The sequence below is a fragment of the Ochlerotatus camptorhynchus genome, unplaced genomic scaffold, assembly GCF_037179485.1.
Source record: "Ochlerotatus camptorhynchus isolate MF236.1 unplaced genomic scaffold, CSIRO-AGI_Acam_v1.1 ptg000591l, whole genome shotgun sequence".
Lineage (NCBI taxonomy): Eukaryota > Metazoa > Arthropoda > Insecta > Diptera > Culicidae > Ochlerotatus > Ochlerotatus camptorhynchus.
In genome coordinates, this window is record NW_027041071.1 from 365800 (window position 1) to 380045 (window position 14246).

Genomic DNA, 14246 nt, shown 5'->3' on the forward strand with positions numbered 1-14246 from the left:
AAATCAATCTTATGCATCTTCAAGATGGATGTTCAAGGTATACTTTGGTGTGAAAAAGTGCATGGGCTTAGTAAAAAAGAATTAGAAAAGGTTTTCAAAAAGGGCGTTGTCAAAATTGGGACATTACTGTAGTTGCAAGCAATCGTTGAACGTTGAACTTACCGAAAAGTTGCTGGCCAAAGGGAACGAATATCGATTTTCTCCTCGTTCAGAACACGTGTTTGATCGAAATTTAAAAATGCGACAGCGTCAAACGGTACCAGGTAGGCAGCTGGTTTGTGCCATCATCAGTCGGGCATTGAAAAGCAAAAGAAACGGCAATGTATCGAGTTCATATTCCGAGTCTAGATGTGTTCTTATTTCGTTTTTGAAAGGTCAAGGTTGCTGATAATTGAAAATTGGCAAAGTGTGTGAATTGCTGCCGATGCTGACGCTGTTTACGAGAGCAAAGTGTGTGATGAAAGATGGAGAAATATGCGATTACAATTTGAAAAAATTTGAAAGTGTGCAATGAAGAGCACTGATAAATGTAAAAGCATCTCGTAGCGTAGTGAGAGCAAAAGTGTTGCACACGGAATTTCCGAATGAGTTGTTGAAATGCAGATGAACAGCTGATTGCTTGCATTATTGGTGGCGGCTATTAAGAAGACAAGCGTGAATTTGTGACATGCGGCTGGTGTGAGGTATACATAGATCGAGATATCGAAAAGTGCATCCAAAAGGATTTCAGCCATAACGGACGGGAAAGTTGGATGCGGCATAGACGGTGAATGCTTCGGTGATCATGAGGCGTGAGAACGGATGGTGCAAGCGGTTTCATATCTGTGGTAGGTATCGTTTGATGTTGTCAAGCCGTAGACGGCTGTTTTCAGCTCGCACATTGGTCATTCATTAGTTGTGGTCAACGATGCAGTTCGAATTCACTTTATGTTTCTCGGACTTACTAGGGATTTTTTTGTGAAAAAAATAGCTGTCAACCTGATTCGAGCTGCTCGTCTCACTGAACACTCATTTTAACCAAATTCACAAGTTTATTTATTATTGCAACAAAATCCTTACAAAACTTTTCTCTTGAAGTAGTTTAGCCTTCCCAACTAATTATTTTAGCCACAGATTAGCTTATACAAGCAAAATATGGCTTATACAGTAAATTTTTGCCTAGATTGCAGTTAAAATTATTCTATGGGTTTTCTTCTTATTATTTTCTGAAACTACACTGGTCAATCTCGAACTGCTCTGAACCTGTTTCTAGAAACTCGATGTCGCTCAGCTTTAGCTGAATGGGCATCAGTTCAAGCAACTTCATCTCGGATCGGCTGAATAGACTCCAAAAACATGTTACCTAGTGGTTGCAATTTATTTCGAATTCTCATTGAACATAGCTATTCAGATCGATTGTTGGATTGTGAGCCATTTATGAATGATTGTCTCGTTGGAATATTAGTTGATTGTTTATTTGTTTGTAGTGCACCAGTGATGGTACTGGTTAAAATATTTGCTGTAGTTTTGGCATGTACCGAAGTCGGTAATAATTTGTGTAGGTTGAAGGTTTGAGTCAAAATATTTGTCTTGTTTGTTTCAAAATCCTAGTCCACCTTATTTTCATCTGGTTCGTGTGCCCTTTACCTCCAGCATCACTCTGTAACTCAAATATCCGGCGCACCCCAGTAGTGCATAAGGCCAACGTAAAAGACTTTCATCCTGGGCGTCTGGGCTGCATGCTTTTGCCTTTGCTCAGGTCAGGTGGGCCCAGATCAGATTTTTGTCGACTTTCTTGATTTCTTTGTTAAGACTCCGTCACATAGTGTCCGGAAGCATGATCATGAGCATGAGCATGATTGACCGCCCACGGTTGCTACTCTGTTATTGCCAAACCAGCTGTAATTACACAGAGAACCAATAGACGATGCTTGGGACTAGCAATCATCCTCAATGTGTAAAAACTGGTGATCTCGAATTAGGCAATACCAGCGCCAGCCGCGCCTGAACGCAGGTCAAGAAAGGAATGGGTAGGAATGTGTTGACGTGACACTCGCTTTGATGGAAGCCGAGGAGTCCTCTGCCCTTCCATGAGGAATCACAGGGATGTTGGGTAAGAGGGTTGGGTTTGCAGCAGGGTTTGTTTTGGTAAACGATAAGCTGAATTGAACCCACGGTCTTCTGCTCAGTAAGCAAAAACGTTTGCCACTAGCCAGACGAGCTCCTTTTTAATCATTGACGAATCTTGAATGTGGATGGGCTTGATATTAGACTCATGATGTTCTGCTCAGTAAGCAAAAACGGTTGCTCTAAGGCCACCGAGCCTCTCATATCACATTATAGCGTTACTCAAGTTTTTATAACTATTCAAACCCGGCACCGACGACAACGAAAAGTTTTACAAAATACACGATAAACAAGCGATCTTACCATGTATTTTTAATATGAAAGGATCAGGGACAGCGTTTTTCTCCTCAGTAAGCAAGCCACTGCAACCGACGATCTTTGAAATCCTAAAACTAAAAGCTACGAAAGAATACTTAGGCCTTCATTAAGATCCACTTTCACGCGACGTTCAATGTTTCGATTTTCTCTTTACGCATGGTTCAGACAATCATAACAAGCTATGACCGACGTGACGATTGTTTAAGACCTGGTTAAACAAGCTATTCCAATGAAATTACGTTCTCGAATTTCACTTGGAATGTAATTAACAACAGAAATACGCGATAATTCATATTTTCAGCGGTTGATGTTTAATTTTAAATATACTAACGGTACTGCCTACGACTACGACGGCGATTACGACAGCGACTTCGACGGCGCCTACGACAACGACAACAGATAATTTGTAACTTATCATTTGCCCAGGATAAACACCCTTGCCCGGCACCTCCACTGGTTCTTCATGTCCTCTATCTGTCACTGTTTGCGAAATATCTAATAGCAATTACCTTTGTTGTAATACTTCCTGTATTGCCATGGTGATCTGGGAGGAGATTCGCATCTAGTGCTTTCCCCTGGAACCGTTCACGGCCACCAGCTACCGCCCGTCCAGTCTTGGGCGTATCCAGCGAGACATCCTTCAGCTTACTCACAATCTCCGTCACTCGATGCAAATCGCAGGCACACTAACGCTAGTTACAAAAAAAAAACACCCGTGCAAAGAAACGGATCCGATAAACGACACTCTTGCGAAAGCACACCCGTCGTCGTCGAACAGCAAAAAAGGAATCGGTGGGCAATTTTGTGATACGGATTTCCAAAATCAAACGGGAATGCACGAATTTCACCACACCCAACTGCGAAACACGTTCAGAAGCACTTATGGTACACTTTCGTTCGAAAACACTTAATTTTTTCAAAAATAGTTGCGAGTGAACCAACATCATCACCACGTAAATAAACTAAAATTCGTCTCATAGTGTCCGGAAGCTGGGCAGGTTAGTACACTATTCAATATCCAAACAGCCCGACATGCTTTTCTTCTGAAAGAAATCCCTCCACTATTGATTTGGTCTTAACTGATTCATGTCAACTTTGTAGCCAATTGGTTACCCATGCTGACTTCGGTTCTGATCACCTTACAGTAACTTTTGAAATATCCCAAGAAATAATTTGTAATCCCAACAGCTCTACTTTCAATTACCATAGAGCTGATTGGGAGCAATATCGAACATTTATGGAATATAACTTTGATCCAAACATTCCTTTGTAAACCAAAGATGAAATTAATTATGCTCTTGAATCTCTGACTACTTCTATAGTTGAAGCAAGAGCTGCCTCAGTACCAAAATGCGAGGTTAAATTCGATTCAATTATAATAGACGACGATCTTCAGCTCTTGATCCGTCTTAAAAATGTTTGTAGGAGACAATATCAAAGAACAGGCGAGCCCGCCATGAAAGTTATCTGGAGGGATTTGCAAAAACAAATTAAAAAACGGTTCTCTGCCCTGAGGAACAAAACTTTTGAAAATAATGTTTCTGAATTAGACACGAGTTCCAAACCCTTTTGGAAACTCACAAAAATTTTGAAAAAAAAACCTCAAAAGCCTATTCCAGCGTTTACATTATTGTTTTAAATTATTTTATTAAATATATTAAATTATTAAAGTATTGTATTTTGATCACAAATTTGGAAAAAAGCTCAGAAACTTGCTAAGCAATTCGAGAGTTCCCATAATTTCAGTTTGTTTCTTACTAGTCCTATTGAGTATCAGGTTGCTCGGTATTATCTGAATATTTTCTCTCGGGAAAATATTTTTGATGATTCCTGGGGGACTGATTTGGACGAAGTAAGGTCTATAACTAAAAAGTTTCAAAATATGAAAGCTCCAGGTGATCAGGGTTGAAAATTCTCTGGGAAGAATCACCCGGGTGCGAGAGATATCATTCTCTGGGGTGAATCTCTACTTGTCTCCTAGGAGATTTATCCTGGCACCACTGGAGATTGTTAGACACAGCATGAGAGAGTGAGAGAGTTGACTGTTCACTGTTTGTCTGTTTATACACTCACTTCCGTGAGAAAGGTGGCAGCGCAAAGGTGTTATTGTTTCTCCAAAGATTCCGGGAGAGCTTTACGTGAGTGAGTGAAAACATCAATGTATACAGCCTTCTCACAGGCATATTCGACGTGGCTATTGAAGTTTAGCCGATCATCGATCATCACTCCCAGGTATTTCAACACGCTTTGAGGTTATGGCGTGCCCCTGACGGTAATATCTGCCCGCTGTACCGCTTTACAGTTACTGGCCAATAGCACTTCCGTTTTGTGGTGGGCTATCTGCAGCTTCGCTCCTTGCATCCAGTTACCAATCAAGTCAATCGCCTCGGTCGCCAACACTTCCACCTCTTCCAGCGTTTCGCCTGTTACCGTCACGACGACGTCGTCCGCAAATCCAACGATCTCAACTCCTTTGGGCAGCTTCAGCGTTAGCACGCCGTTGTACATCCCGTTCCAGAGCGTTGGACCAAAGATGGAGCTTTGTGGAACTCCTGCTGTGATCCTAATCAATCTCTGTCCCATGTCTGTCTGTCGACTAAACTGAAGCAAATTTCAATAATGATGCGATGATGCAATTCCCGTATTCGCATTTCCAAAACGTGTACATTGTTATTTTACCAAATTTTAAAATAATTGACTACATACTGTACGTTAATAGAAAAAATAACCTTTAAAAAATCGTTTTATGCAACAAACTAACAACCAAAGTCTTCATCACGCACCGGGGTGATTCTCCCCAGTGATGCAAACGAACTCTCTACGGTGCTCCCTAGTGATCACTCATACGCTCCGGCGTGTTGGACTGGTGGAGGTGCGAACGTCAGAAACTGTATTTGTTTGCGAAGTGGGAGAAGCGGTAGAAAGTGAAAACAAAATAAAAATCTCTCGGGTGAGTTTGCTTTTGTCATAGTGCGAGGTGTCTTTTCAACTTATCACCCTGCATACACTGCGGAGAATAGCATCCCTGCAGGTGATGATGGAATTTTCTATATCCTCATCAAAAAACTCCCAGAGAGTACCTTGTCTTTCTTGGTAACATTATTTAAGCGAAATTCCATTTGGCATACTTTCCTGATAAATGGAAAAATGCTAAATTTGTTCGAATTTTGAAGCCGGATAAAAATCCAGCTGAAGCTTCTAGCTACCGCCCAATAAGTTTGCTTTCTTCAATAAGTAAACTTTTTGAAAAGATAATTTTGAATAGAATGATGCTTCACATCAATACGAACTCAATTTTTGCAGATGAGCAGGTTGGATTTCGCCATGGGCATTCAACTACTCATCAACTCTTAAGAGTTACCAACTTAATTCGTTCAAACAAATCTGAAGGCCACTCAACTGGAGTTGCTCTTCTAGTCATAGAAAAAGCATTCGACAGTGTTTGGCATGAAGGTTTGATTGCTAAATTGAAAAAGTTTAATTTCCACTCTGCAGGTAAATTATCAAAATTCCAAATCTAATCGACTACCTGTTAGAGCAGGAGTTCCTCAGGGTAGCATTTTTGAGTCTATATTGTATAACATTTTCACTTCGGACCTCCCTGATTTGCCTCAGGGTTGCCACAAATCTTTGTTTGCTGATGACACAGGCATTTCCGCTAAAGGAAGAAGTCTTCGTGTTATTTGCAGCAGACTGCAGAAAATTTTAGATATTTTCTCTTCTTGTTTACAAAAATGGAAGATTTCTTCCAACGCTTCCAAAACTCAGCTTATAATATTTCCACATAAGCCTAGAGCTTCCTTTGCCTGTCGAATAAACTTCTAATATTTAAACAAGTTTTTAAACCGGCCATGCTTTACGCTGTGCCAATATGGTCTTGTTGTTGCACTACCAGGAAAAAAGCACTTCAAAGGATTCAGAACAAAGTGTTGAGACTTTAGAACAAATGTCCAACAAAATAATTAATAATTTCAGGCAAAAATCGTTGCAATCTTCAATTGCAACGATTAATTCCCTTTATACTTAGATAAGATTTAGTTTTAGTTTTTAGTTTTAAGATATCAATTGTTATACTGACCTGCAGGTTTAAAAAACCTGTTTAAAATACTGAATTGCCAAGACAGGACCAATGTAAAAACACTTAGCTATATATCATAACAATTAAGGCTGGTAAGTTACTGTAGTAACTGGAGCACCTAGGTTAAAATGAAATGTAATTGATTTTGAATTTGGAACAAATAAACAGTTAAAAAAAAAGCGTGTAGGAAGCTGCGTATTCAGTGACGGCATCACGGATCACATTTTCTCGGCACACCTTCAGCACACCTCGCGTGCAAACAACGAGGAAACCTGAGGTGTGCTGAAGGTGTGCCAAGAAAATGTGATGTCGTCACTGAACACGCCAAGAGCAGACAGTCCTGGCCATGGATGTCGTCTACGTATCATTATCACCAACAACCAAGCAACAAAACGGCCACCAAGTTCATTTAAGAAAAGAGTTAGAGTCAAATATTTAAAGAACTACAAAAATAGTTTTCACCATTAAGTCAAGGCTATTTTTTCTCATTGATGGCGCTGTTCCATTGATAGTAAGTTAGAAATTTGGAAAAGTGGATGGGCTTTAGATGCATATTATGGTCAAAATATGTAAAAAAAAATCATTCATTATCGTTCAGTTTTTTCCTAGAAATTTTTGATAAATAGTATTTTCTTGCAGACTTTCTTGTTAAAAGAGAGGGAATTTTTATGTATTTTGTATGCAGAATATGCAAATGGGAGGGACTTCAAATGTTAATCCTCCCTCCCCCACCAAATTTTACAGAGTGTCATCAACATGGAATGTTGAGATATTGAGATCGTGAGAGTGAATTTTCTCTTTAAAATTTGAATGTTTTGGCTCTCTGAGAATTGGTAGTAAAGCGGTTAAAAAATGTATGGGAAAAAACCTTTTTTATTTAATTCTAGCTTATTTAACAAAAAATTCCAGGAAAAAACTGAACGACAAAGTTCATAAACGATTTCTTTAGGTTGTCGTAAACTTTTTTTTGGAAAGCTATGTGAAATTCACATGAATTTCATGCATCACATATGTGATATATTTTTTGAGTGTATCCCCTGTTTCCAAGTTTGGTTACAAGCTTACAAATTTGGAGAGCATTTTGTGTGGTCGTTGGAAGCGTGTGGTTCTGAATATGGCGATGAGTGTGCAAAATATTACGCAATTCTATCCTCCCTATTCGCAAGCGCCCGAGGATCGGAGGCGAATGCCACTTCGACTTGTTTCGTCTACTTACTACTCTCTGACGAATGTGCTGGGGAAGCAGCATATGCATGTAGGTAATTGGTGGATTTGTTAGTTAATTCAACGCTTTTGGAAAATGCTGGACATTTACCAGTTTTTCAATAGTTTCTTGTTGAAAATCAACATTCGTTACATGTTCCATTTTCGGTTTTCACAAAGTGTACCCCCATATAGAAATCAAAGACGTAGTCCTACGTCAAAAGATGTTACAGGTGCTACTTGGGTAATTTGGCACTTGTAGCTTCAACAATATGGCCGCAATGAACTGTCCAAGTTAGGAAATCCCTTATGGAAAACCCTTTATTTGCTATGATTGAGGGCCAATTACAGAAGCTAGGGCCAAAAGTTGCTAACCTACCCTATGTACAGTTTTACTGTATTTAGTTTGCATCGGAATCAGAGTCGTTTATTTTCTAATCAAAGGAGTCGGAGTCTAAATCAACCGAGTCCGACTCCACAGCCATGTTTATAATGCCAAACACATACTTTAAAACCTCTTCTTGTAACGGTCGCTGGTAAATGTTGATGTTTTTCATAACCATCATCCGATGTGAAAAATTTGAGCGTTTACACGGCTGCAAGTGTACACTCAAAAATAATACAAAACATTGTTTAAAACTACTCTACAAAATACTTCAGAATAATACCTGATCAACCTGAAGTCTTGAAAAAGGACTGGAGATCATAGAACACCTGAAGATCATTGGAATAATTACTAAGCAGCCTGGTATCATATGAGAGAATATCTTTGCAAACGTTTTCATGAAATTCTATGAAGATCCACGGATTTCCATTAAGTTCTATAATATGCTATGATATGAAGCTCTTTGTTATTTAAATGAAGCTCTCCGAACTTCCATGAAATATCTTCAAACTTTTCAGAAGCTCCCAAAATTTCTGTAAAATACCCAATCTATTGAATCTTCTCAAATTATATTAGGTTTTCAGAAAACGGTGATTCCTGTACTGCTTTGCAGTTACTGATCAATAACACTCCTGTTTTGTCGTGGGCTATCTGCAGCTTCGATCCTTGCATCCAGTTTCTAATTGTATCACAATGGGTACCATCAATAGCGTCTGTTGCCCTTCCTGCGGTCCCACGGAGGCGAGACATTATTTTGGCCGGACCTGGCATCATGCCATTACGCGCGATCGACGTTGGATTGGTACAGAGACAATAATGTTGTTTTTGTACCAAAAACCGCCAACCCCCCAAATTCACCAGAGATTCGTCCGGTGGAAAGATTTTGGGCCATAATGAAGGCCACAGTTCGAAAATCGTCCAAGGTGGTTAAGAACGAGCTGGAATTGAAGAAAGAATGGATGAAAGTGACCAAAAAGGTCGGCTCCACCATTGCACAAAATGTAATGAGGGGTCTTAAGGGAAAGGTGCGGGCTTTCAGCGATGGAAAGGAAATTGAATAAAGTAATTATGCCAAAACATAATCCATATGTATTAGTTCATTCCCTAAAAGTTTCAAGAAAATCCGACTTAAAATAATTTTTTGGCGAACACTTTTGTCTGGTGCATTCTTTTCGAGTACAGGCCTTAGGTGCTGAAGCCGCAAGCAATCGGCGAAGCTACAAACAATCGTATAGATCTTCATATCATCCGCGTAGAACGATCGGCAACCAGTTGGGAGGATCAGTCCAGTCATTCACAAAAATCGAGAATAGCAATGGTCCCAAGTTGCTACCTTGAGGAACACCGGAGCTGTTTGTAAAATAGTCCGATAGCTCTGATCCGATTCTAACATAAAGTTCCCGATTGGTCAGATAGTACTTGAACCAACGAGTTAAACCTGAGGATATACCGAGTTTTTCAAGTTTAGCTAGCAGTATGGAGTGGTCAATCCGGTCGAATGCAGCCTTAAGATCTGTATATACAACGTCCACCTGCGCTCCAGCTTCCATACTCCGAAGACATAAAGAAATGAACGGAGCTAGATTTGTTGAAACTGATCTCTTGGAATAAAAACCGTGTTGGTCAGGAGAAATGTAATTTCTGCAGCTAGAGAATAATGCGTCGTTGATGATGATTTCGAAAACTTTAGAGCATGTACTGAGTAATGTGATCCCTCGGTAATTTTCGACGTTTCTCTTGTCTCCTTTCTTGTAGATCGGGAACATGAATGACGATTTCCAACGCGTAGGGAACTCCCCCTGCTGTAATGAAATATTGAACAGCTTCGAAAGCGGTGTTGTAAGCTCTGAACAGCATCGCTTCAGGATGCTTGAGGGGATCCCGTCAGGGCCAGCAGCATTAGAAAATTTCAGCTGCTTGATGGTGGATTTGACGAGGTCTACTGTAACCGAGGTAATCGAAAAATTCAAAGTATCACTGGGAGTGTCCCTCACCGCTTCAGCAACTTGGGACAACGAAGCCGTAGTGTAATTGAAAATGCTTTTGAAATGTTCTGCCAGAAGATTACATTTCTCAAGGGAATTGCTGGCGATTCTATCACTGGTAGCCCTCCTCGTTTCGTTTGGTATTCACGAATGATCAGAACTGCTTTGGATTAAGCCGTAAATTAGCCTGCACACGCCCTATGTACAAAATTTCTTACGATTGACCAAACTATAGCAATGAGCTGTCCATATACCGTAGACAGTTTAGCGGGAGGGAGGGTGATTGTTTTTTGTTTGTTCTTAATATTTTTTATGGAAGATTATTCACGCGGGGGGAGTGGGAGTCTAAAATCTCTAAAATGCTGTTCCCGTGGAATATGGCAGCCCCCAAGTTTGACCAATAGAAGGCGCTTTTAACTAACAGATCGACTTCATATAGTTCCAAACTATACTTTAGACACAAATCCATAAAGTTCGTGATATTGACTTATGACTATTTGTACGTTAGAACGTATGGCAATTAAACTGTGTTCATTACTTTCAGGATTCTTTCTGGTGCAGATTGTAGTCTTGGTTTGGACTAATGAAACCATACAGACAGTGGACTCACCCTATGCAAACGATAATAATGCTTTAAAAGAGGTCACCACGACTGAAAGTATTCACACAACGAAGCTAATCGAGGAAATTACCGACAATAGTATTTTGATTAGTCCTACATCGAATCAAGCTCTCCTGGAATTAGTTTTTCTGGAGGAAAATAACGTCGCTGTCCCATCCGCGGAAGATGATGATCATTTCAGTAATGACACAACCGATCTTACTACTGCCTCTTATTCATCAAAGGAAACTATCGACCATGTTATTACTTCGGACGTGGCGAACCAAACCGGCCCGGTTATTCCAGATGTGGAAACAACTTCGTTGCCATCATCGAATTGTTCCAGTTATGCTATTCATAGCAATGTCGTTGATTTGTCCATTGGTGGTGAGTACCGCAACGTGAGACATCAAGTGCGCAACCATCGTCGCCATAATCAATTGACGGTCTTAAGTGGTGATCATGACACTGCAGAAGTCGAGAGCCGTAATGGTAGCTCAATGGAGAGCGGCGTTCATCATTTCGTTTATTCGCTCGAGGGGGACTTTTCGATTTCGTTGATTACCGACCAAGACGATTTCGGTGCAAGTCTGTTCACGGTGGATCGCATCAACGAGCTTCAATTGATAAATGATAATGGCACTTTGGGTAATAAAAGTTCAAGTTCAGGGTGTATTTGAGTTTGTTTTCATTGTGCGTTTTGTGTGATTGCAGGATTGAGAATTGTGGTGGTGCCGAATATTTCACATGCGTTGGAGTTGCTGAAAGAAGAGGTTGAATTTTTGAAGCACTGCCTGCCAAATTCTGTAGGTGAGTAATTTTGTTTTGTCTTATTAAAACTGGTGTTTAGTACCTCTTTGAATTATTACAATAAGGTAGAATCATTCATATTGTTACTTGAAGAAAGGTAAAGCCTAGTAAAGTAGTTGGGCTACAGGAAATTAGATTGCGGGCCTCGCTACCTTGCAGAATAGAATTAATGAATGAAGATCTAGAAAGGTGATGTCTTGAGCAAAGTTGCTTGAAATACTTGTATCTACAGCTTTGCTGAAGAATGTAACCACCTACAACAAAAAAGGTTAGATTCCAGATTTAAGTTAAAATTAGGAGAACCCTCATTATTATAAAAAGATTGTCCATTTAATTTTAAACAATTTCTACGAAGACACTACCCAACAAAAAATTTGAGCTGCTTGAGGTTGAATAAGCCATTTTTTAGCTGAAGAAGCAAATTTTTGACTGAATAAACTCTTGTTCTGCTTCCAATGTTTGTTGGGTAACCCTCTAAAATGAATAGAAACGGAATAGATAATAAATAATAGGTAGTATTTTTAGAGTAGTTTCACGCCAAATGGCGAATCGATCTGATGCGAACTTTTCCGATTTGCATGGAGCTTTGCAATTTTGTTTGTTATGGCCAATCATTCACATTTGAGCTAAATTTAGGCTATTTTGAATCTCGCAAAAAACTTCAAGGTATTCGACATTTTTCAACAAATTGTAATTAGAAGTCGTCAATTGTAGGAAAATAATAAATGGTTGGTTGGTTGGTTGTCTTTATTAAGGAGATTTTCAGCCAGACGCTGGTTCATCTCCGGGGAAACAATAATTTCTGTTTAGTAAAAATATACACGGTTTAAAATTTTCGAGTAATTTTGGGTATAAAATACAATTCAATGTTCAATCTAACCCCCATTGGTTGGTAGTGGCATTATGGAAGAAATCTGCTTGAAATATTATTTTAGGGGTAACTAGGAGTGGCTTTATTCCGGGAGGTAAAAGGTGATAGCTCTACTGCTGATCCGGAGACCCATTTAAGAATTTCTGGTAATTCACGCCCATTCCAAGATCACTTTCACATGCAATAAGCCCCGCATTGCTACTATTTCTGATAACAAATGGATAATGGAGCTGCAAGCATGCTTCCAGATCCAGAGCAATGCTTTGAATCCAGCACCTTTTGTAATAAAGCATGATGTATAACACGATTGGAAAAACACTGACCCCACAATCATGGTTCAGCAAAAAACAATAATGAATCAGTGTTAATAACGTGTTAATCAAATGGGAGGGTGTAACCCGATAGCCTTACGAGTTTCCCGTTTTTAGTAAAAATGGCTTAAGCGCCACTCCCGAGGGAGACCATCTACCGAGACTAGGGTTGCCCGACCGTATGAGACCTTTCAGGGAAGGTTCTGTTTTTCCCAAACGAATGGGCGGGAAGCAAGTTGGCTGTCGATCGATTACGGTAAGGACGGGAATGCCCACGACCTATTGTCATGAAAAAATCAATAAAAAACATGAAGCATTCACGAAAACGACTTCTGCCAACGATGACTTGCTCTCGCGGATTTTATCATCACGGGCAGGCTTGATACAACACTTCGAATGGATCCCGTTCGAATAGAGAGATATCCTGGTTGGTTTCGGGGCCAACTTCCTCAGTAAAACTCTGCAAAAACTTCAAAAGAAAACGACCGGAAACGTGAAAAAATCTTACATTCGCTTTTCTAGATCACTTTGGAAAATAATGTACAAAAACCTTTTACCTGTAGTGTGTTGGTTTATTTGAAAACGCATCCTATTCAGATTCAAACTACCTCTTGTTCATCATGGTTTATTTCCGTACTTCTACTTTATCGACAATTTATTATTCAAGGCCTATCTCGAATTCATTCCCTCTAGCTAGCTAACCTTTTCTTCTTTGTTCTTCTGGCGGTATTTATTTAGTGTGCTGTGCGACGAATGGTGTTCATTTTCTGTGTGCTTCAAAAAGCTGTTTGACGTTACCGACGCTTGCGCGGATCGGAATGAGTAACGGCTGAACGAACAGCGGCCACGCTAGCGGTTATGCTATGCTAGGGACTTTAACTCACCATGCGCATGGGAATTTAGTGAACATGCATGTTACTCACGTTTTGACTCGCTACTTGCATGGAGGAATTGGCGGTTGCTCGATGATGGCGGTTGGACCCACGTGTACCACACGCGGTTACTCCTACGGACTCCGAAACGATGCTACTGCGGACAGCACATAGCCGATGTCGTTTTCCAACGACGCCTCACACGCTGAGTTATGGTCTTCTACCTAGACTGAGTACGGCCGTTGCATCGATGGTCGTCCCTTCGACGGGAAACTGCGGAAAGTGGTTGCCGCTGGAGAGGGAGGTCACCGGTTCGAAACCAGTGGGTTGCTGCTCGTTGTGCCTAGGGCGCGGCAAAACCTTTTGCTGCCCTTTTCCGGCCTCGGGTACCACCGGGTGTCCTTCGAAGCTGGAAAATGGGGTCGAAAACGGTCGCTGACTGAGGTGGGTGGTGTGACGAGCTTCGCAACTTGCCATAAATCTGCCAAAGAGAAATTCCGTCGCGTGTGGCATTCAACATCTGCACACTGAACACACTTATGCACACGAAATTACCTCGATTTCAAAACACCTTCGCACACTCCTAACCGCCGAACTAACACACTGAGCACTTTTTGCTTTAATTTCAAAAACTAACGAACTAATCGAGGGAATTTATAAAAAAATCTAAATCAACAAACTTAAAGATAATACCTTTAAATTCACC

General features: G+C 40.4%; 1 long non-coding RNA gene across 1 annotated transcript; it reads left to right on the forward strand.

Moving 5' to 3' along the window:
- The first annotated feature begins 257 nt into the window (after nucleotides 1-257).
- LOC135713891 (uncharacterized) lies at nucleotides 258-11482 on the forward strand. The gene is made up of 3 exons (XR_010518790.1): nucleotides 258-827; nucleotides 10620-11324; nucleotides 11391-11482. It is a non-coding gene; the product is annotated as an uncharacterized LOC135713891 (long non-coding RNA).
- The last annotated feature ends 2764 nt before the right edge of the window (nucleotides 11483-14246 follow it).